This window comes from Harmonia axyridis, chromosome X (genome assembly GCF_914767665.1).
Source record: "Harmonia axyridis chromosome X, icHarAxyr1.1, whole genome shotgun sequence".
Classification (NCBI taxonomy): Eukaryota; Metazoa; Arthropoda; class Insecta; order Coleoptera; family Coccinellidae; genus Harmonia; species Harmonia axyridis.
Window position 1 is genome coordinate 37,553,054 of NC_059508.1, and position 7,500 is coordinate 37,560,553.

Below are 7,500 nucleotides of genomic sequence, written 5' to 3' on the forward strand. Positions count from 1 at the left end.
TGAACGACCCTAGGGCGCGATTTAAAGCCATACCGATGCATGACGTGAACGACTTTTCGGCTCGATTTAAGATACCGATGCATGACGTGAACGACTTTACGGCGCGATTTAAGATACCGATGCATGACGTGAACGACTTTACGGCGCGATTTAAGATACCGATGCATGACGTGAACGACTTTACGGCGCGATTTAAAGCTATACCGATGCATGACGTAAACAAGATCACACCGATGCAGCACGTTAACATTAAAGCCCGCCTAATCCGATCGATGGAGGCCGTCTCGAGTGTCCAACTTGCTCACAAGAGCCGAGAAACAAACCGATGCATCACGTAGACAAGATCGTACCGAATGTTAACACAATCCAGAAGGAAATAATCTTAGATGAATATCGATTCTGATTATTGATTTTTCTTTCGCGATATTGATAGAAGACATCTGAATGAATTTCGAATTAATTCCAAAATCAAAAAAATATTTTCAATAAATTTTTTTTCTAGAGTACCTCGGTCTTTTCTATTTTTTTCCAAGTTTCGTACGTCAATCAACATACATCCCAGAAAAAATCATCTCTCTAACTATCCTGGTTCAAAAGTTGTATCGGAACATTTCACGTCGAAAAAGAACATAGGCGAAAAAGGACGTGAACATTATTCCTTATAAAAACCAAACCCGACCATGGATTTTGATTCTGATTGTTGATTATCGCTATTAGAAACACATTAGGGAGGCAACCAAATCAAATTTGAGAAAATTCCACGATCAGAAAATTTTTTTCGAAAAAAAAAAAAAAATTCGAGGACACCTCGGTCATGGCAAGTTATTTTCCACAATCCATTCCCCAATCGACGTACATCACAGAAAAAATCATCTCTCTAACTATCCTGGTTCAAAAGTTGTATCGGAACATTTTCACGTCGAAAATATATCTCTAAGTCCAGACCGATGCACCACGTAATCTCGGGCAGACCGATGCACAACGTAAATGACGATCGGGACCGGGGCGATCGGTCGTATCTGACACCGCCGGCTCGGTTCTAACATCGTCAATGAGTCGGGGTTGAAAAAAAGGACGTGAACATTTTTCCTTATAAAAATCAAACCCGATCATGGATTTTGATTCTGATTGGTGATTATCGCTATTAGAACATATAAGGAGGCAACCAAATCAAATTTGAGAAAATTCCACGATCAGAAAATTTTTTTTCGAAAAAAAAAAAAAAATCGTAATCACCTCGGTCATGGCGAGTTATTTTCCGTATTTCATTCCACAATCAACGTACAACATAGAAGAAATCATCTCTCTAACTATCCTGGTTCAAAAGTTTTATCGGAACATTTCACGTCGTAATATCTCGCCAAGTCCAGACCTCGGCGATAGGTAGTATCTGACACCGTCCGCTCGGGACTGACATCGACTTGGACTCGGGCTGATGATGGGGAGGCGTTTAAGGACGTGAACATTTTTCCTTATAAAAATTAAAGTCGACAATGAATATTGATTCTGATTACTGATTTACGCTTTAAAAACACATTAGAAGGCAACCAAATCGAATTTGAGGAAATTCCACGATCAGAAAATTTTTTTCGAAAAAAAAAAAAAATCCGAAAAATATTTTTCGATTCCTATTACTGATTTACTCTTTTAGAACACATTAGGAGGCAACCAAATCAAATTTGAGAAAATTCCACAATCAGAAAATTTTTTTCGAAAAAAAAAAAAATTCGAGGACACCTCGGTCATGGCAAGTTATTTTCCACAATCCATTCCCCAATCGACGTACATCACAGAAAAAATCATCTCTCTAACTATCCTGGTTCAAAAGTTGTATCGGAACATTTTCACGTCGAAAATATATCTCTAAGTCCAGACCGATGCACAACGTAAACTAGGGCTGAACCGATGCACCACGTAATATCGGGCAGACCGATGCAGAACGTAAACTCGATCATACCGATGCTTCACGTAATCTCGATCTTACCGATGCACCACGTAAACAAGGGCAGACCGATGCAGAACGTAAAGTAGATCTTACCGATGCACCCCGTAATCTCGATCTTACCGATGCACCACGTAATCTCCATCTTACCGATGCACCACGTGAACTGGATCTTACCGATGCAGAACGTGAATTGGATCTTACCGATGCACCACGTAAACTCGATCATACCGATGCACCACGTAATCTCGGGCAGACCGATGCACAACGTGAATGACGATCGGGACCGGGGCGATCGGTCGTATCTGACACCGCCGGCTCGGTTCTAACATCGTCAATGAGTCGGGGTTGAAAAAAAGGACGTGAACATTTTTCCTTATAAAAATCAAACCCGATCATGGATTTTGATTCTGATTGTTGATTATCGCTATTAGAACATATAAGGAGGCAACCAAATCAAATTTGAGAAAATTCCACGATCAGAAAATTTTTTTCGAAAAAAAAAAAAAAATCGTAATCACCTCGGTCATGGCGAGTTATTTTCCGTATTTCATTCCACAATCAACGTACAACATAGAAGAAATCATCTCTCTAACTATCCTGGTTCAAAAGTTGTATCGGAACATTTCACGTCGTAATATCTCGCCAAGTCCAGACCTCGGCGATAGGTAGTATCTGACACCGTCCGCTCGGGACTGACATCGACTTGGACTCGGGCTGATGATGGGGAGGCGTTTAAGGACGTGAACATTTTTCCTTATAAAAATTAAAGTCGACAATGAATATTGATTCTGATTACTGATTTACGCTTTAAAAACACATTAGAAGGCAACCAAATCGAATTTGAGGAAATTCCACGATCAGAAAATTTTTTTCGAAAAAAAAAAAAATCCGAAAAATATTTTTCGATTCCTATTACTGATTTACTCTTTTAGAACACATTAGGAGGCAACCAAATCAAATTTGAGAAAATTCCACAATCAGAAAATTTTTTTCGAAAAAAAAAAAAATTCGAGGACACCTCGGTCATGGCAAGTTATTTTCCACAATCCATTCCCCAATCGACGTACATCACAGAAAAAATCATCTCTCTAACTATCCTGGTTCAAAAGTTGTATCGGAACATTTTCACGTCGAAAATATATCTCTAAGTCCAGACCGATGCACAACGTAAACTAGGGCTGAACCGATGCACCACGTAATATCGGGCAGACCGATGCAGAACGTAAACTCGATCATACCGATGCTTCACGTAATCTCGATCTTACCGATGCACCACGTAAACAAGGGCAGACCGATGCAGAACGTAAAGTAGATCTTACCGATGCACCACGTAATCTCGATCTTACCGATGCACCACGTAATCTCCATCTTACCGATGCACCACGTGAACTGGATCTTACCGATGCAGAACGTGAATTGGATCTTACCGATGCACCACGTAAACTCGATCTTACCGATGCACCACGTAATCTCAATCTTACCGATGCACCACGTGAACTGGATCTTACCGATGCAGAACGTGAATTGGATCTTACCGATGCACCACGTAAACTCGATCTTACCGATGCACCACGTAATCTCAATCTTACCGATGCACCACGTGAACTGGATCTTACCGATGCAGAACGTGAATTGGATCTTACCGATGCACCACGTAAACTCGATCTTACCGATGCACCACGTAATCTCAATCTCACCGATGCACCACGTGAACTGGATCTTACCGATGCAGAACGTGAATTGGATCTTACCGATGCACCACGTAAACTCGATCTTACCGATGCACCACGTAATCTCGATCTTACCGATGCACCACGTAATCTCAATCTTACCGATGCATCACGTAATCTCGATCTTACCGATGCAGAACGTAAACTCGATCATACCGATGCACCACGTTATCTCGGCAGACCGATGCAGAACGTAAAAAAAAAGCTTACAGCACGCGGTGTTCCCAAGCGGTCACCCATCCAAGTACTAACCGCGCCCGACGCTGCTTGGCTTCAGTGTTCTGACGAGAACTGGCAATTTCAGCGTGGTATGGCCGTAAACAACATATATTGCGATATTTTCTATGATATCTCACTTTTTGGGAGCGGAAAGGACGTGAACGTTTTTCCTCATAAAAAATGAAATAACTTTTGGATATTAATTCTGATTGTTGATTTAAGCTTTAAGAACACATTAGGACATATCTCAATGAAATTTGAGGGATTTCCGAAATCGAAAAATATTTTTCGAAAAAAAAAAAAATCCCAGAAGACCTCGGTCATCTCAAGTTTATTTCCATATTCTATTACACAATCAACGTACATCACAAAAGGAACCATCTCTCTAACTATCACAGTTAAATTTTTGGATCGGAACATTTCACGTCGGAATATCTCGCTAAGTCCAGACCGGGGAGATCGGTCGCATCTGACACCGTCCGCTCCGGTCTAACATCGTCTTGGAGTCGGGGGTAACGATGGAGAGGCGTTTAAGGACGTGAACATTTTTCCTTATAAAAATTAAAGTCGACAATGAATATTGATTCTGATTACTGATTTACTCTTTTAGAACACATTAGAAGGCAACGCAATCAGATTTGAGGAAATTTCAAGATCAGAAAATTTTTTTCGAAAAAAAAAAAAATTCAAGAACACCTGGGTCATGGCAAGTTATTTCCCACAATCCATTCCACAATCAACGTACAACATAGAAGAAATCATCTCTCTAACTATCCTGGTTCAAAAGTTGTATCGGAACATTTCACGTCGAAATACCTCGCCAAGTCCAGACCGGGGCGATAGGTAGTATCTGACACCGTCCGCTCGGGACTGACATCGACTTGGACTCGGGCTAATGATGGGGAGGCGTTTAAGGACGTGAACATTTTTCCTTATAAAAATTAAAGTCGACAATGAATATTGATTCTGATTACTGATTTACGCTTTAAAAACACATTAGAAGGCAACCAAATCAAATTTGAGGAAATTCCAAAATCAGAAAATTTTTTTTCAAAAAAAAAAAAATCCGAAAAATATTTTTCGATTCTGATTACTGATTTACTCTTTTAGAACACATTAGAAGGCAACGAAATCAAATTTGAGTAAAATCCAAAATCAGAAAATATTTTTCGAAAAAAAAAAAAAATTCGAGAACACCTCGGTCATGGCAAGTTATTTTCCACAATCCATTCCCCAATCAACGTACATCCCAGAAAAAATCATCTCTCTAACTATCCTGGTTCAAAAGTTGTATCGGAACATTTTCACGTCGAAAATATATCTCTAAGTCCAGACCGATGCAGAACGTAAACTCGATCATACCGATGCTTCACGTAATCTCGATCTTACCGATGCACAACGTAAACTAGATCACACCGATGCAGAACGTAAACTCGATCTCACCGATGCACCACGTGAACTGGATCTTACCGATGCAGAACGTGAATTGGATCTTACCGATGCACCACGTAAACTCGATCTTACCGATGCACCACGTAATCTCGATCTTACCGATGCACCACGTGAACTGGATCTTACCGATGCAGAACGTGAACTCGATCTTACCGATGCACCACGTAAACTAGGGCTGACCGATGCATCACGTAAACGACGATCGAGAGGCGCGAAAGGACGTGAACGTTTTTCATTATAAAAATTGAAATAAATGATAAATAATGATTCTGATTGTTGATTATCGTTTTTAATATGCATTAGTAGGCAACCAAATGAAATTTGAGGAAATTCCGATAACAGAAAATTTTTTCGAAAAAAAAAAAAATTCATGAAATCCTCGGTCATCGCAAAATATTTACCATATTCTGTTCGATAATCAACGTATATTTAAGAAGGAATCATATCTGTATCTATCTTGGTTCAAATTTTGTATCGGAACATTTTGACCAAAGTCCGAGCTTCGGCCGAAACAGACACCGCTGACCTGGCCTATCGATCGACCGAGAGTCGGGGATAGAGCGTAAGTGTTGTCTGGAGGGGAACCCTGTGCTCTCCTGACATATATAGGGAAGGTGGTCGCGTTGGGCGATGCAGAACGTTTGGATCGGGAATTATATTTTTGGTTCAGCTATTGGAATATGGTTTATTGTTGGTATATATTGGCGAAATAACGTTCTTACTGACTGGGGATATTCATAAAAATGAGTCCGGAGATTTTCAGATCGAAGTCCGAGTGATCCGACTTGGAAGGCGTGTTGGGTGGGTCGAGATGGCTTAGATCGATCAGACGAGGCGGGCTAAGTGTTGACGTCATGCATCGGTCCATTTTCAGATTGAGTCCGAGTAATCCGACTTTGAAAGAGTGTTGGGTGCGTCGAGACTGTTTAGATAGATCGGACGAGGCGGACTAGGTGTTAACGACATGCATCGGTATATTTTCTGATCGGAGTCCGAAGAAATCGGCCCTAGTAGGCGCAGCGGACGGTCGAGACGGCCTCGGTGGGTCGGATCGATCGGGAAAAGTTTGCTAAATCGTGTCTGGAGGGGAACCTTGGGTTCTCCTGACATATATAGGGGATAAGGTTTGGGTGAACGATTCTTCACGTAAAAGTTGAGTAATTTATTTTTCGATAAGCTTTTGGATATTGATGAGAAGTATATGTATATCTTCGATTAAAAGAATTCTTACCGTCTCGATGTATATTATATTAGATATATAAGAAATAGTTAACGTGATGCATCGGCCGATTTCCGGATCGGAGTTCGAGAGATGCGACTTTCGATGCGCGATGGGTGGATCGAGACGGCCTAGATCGATCGGACGAGGCGGACTAGGTGTTAACGACATGCATCGGCGGATTTTCTGATCGGAGTCCGAAGAAATCAGCTCTAGTAGGCGCGGCGAACGGTCGAAACGGCCTCGATCGATCGGACGAGGCGGACTAGGTGTTAACGACATGCATCGGCGGATTTTCTGATCGGAGTCCGAAGAAATCAGCTCTAGTAGGCGCGGCGAACGGTCGAAACGGCCTCGGTGGGTCGGATCGATCGGGAAAAGTTTGCTAAATCGTGTCTGGAGGGGAATCCGGGGTTCTCCTGACATATATAGAAGGGGTGGAGAATGGGTCCTGTCCTAGACTGTTTGGAGTTCTTTTTAGGATGATATTCAGTTGGTAAGTGGTAGACCCGAATCCGACCTCGGCGTTTGGGTACTGGCAAGGTGTGTTGGTTTCGGCTTTCGCATCTTGGGTCGCTTTCGTCAACCTCATGCAGCGAGGTCGCGGTCCGCTTCGTCTCTTTGTAGTCGAATGGCCTTTAAGCGACCAACCTTAAAATCGTGATCCTCTGCCCGTTGCGGGTTATGTTCACAAAAAATTTGCAACCACTCAATTCGTTCCGAGCGACAAATATTGTTGAATCTCGAATCACCGTGTCGTTATATTCACATGTATAGCGAAGGGTCGAGATGGAATGTGTATAAGAAATTAGTTGATAGCCGGGGGTTCGTATTATATATGGACGCCTTGGCGAGGGATTGTTTCTAGAAACTTTCTCATTTTTGATCGGTGTTTTGTCCGAGATGATGATGATGTATATATAGCTTGAGTCTCA

At 41.7% G+C, this 7,500-nt stretch overlaps 1 non-coding gene across 1 annotated transcript; it reads right to left on the reverse strand.

Annotated features, from left to right (window-relative positions):
• Positions 1 to 3,878: 3,878 nt before the first annotated feature.
• On the reverse strand, positions 3,879 to 3,997 carry LOC123688401. The gene has a single exon (XR_006749924.1). It is a non-coding gene; the product is annotated as a 5S ribosomal RNA (ribosomal RNA).
• Positions 3,998 to 7,500: the final 3,503 nt, after the last annotated feature.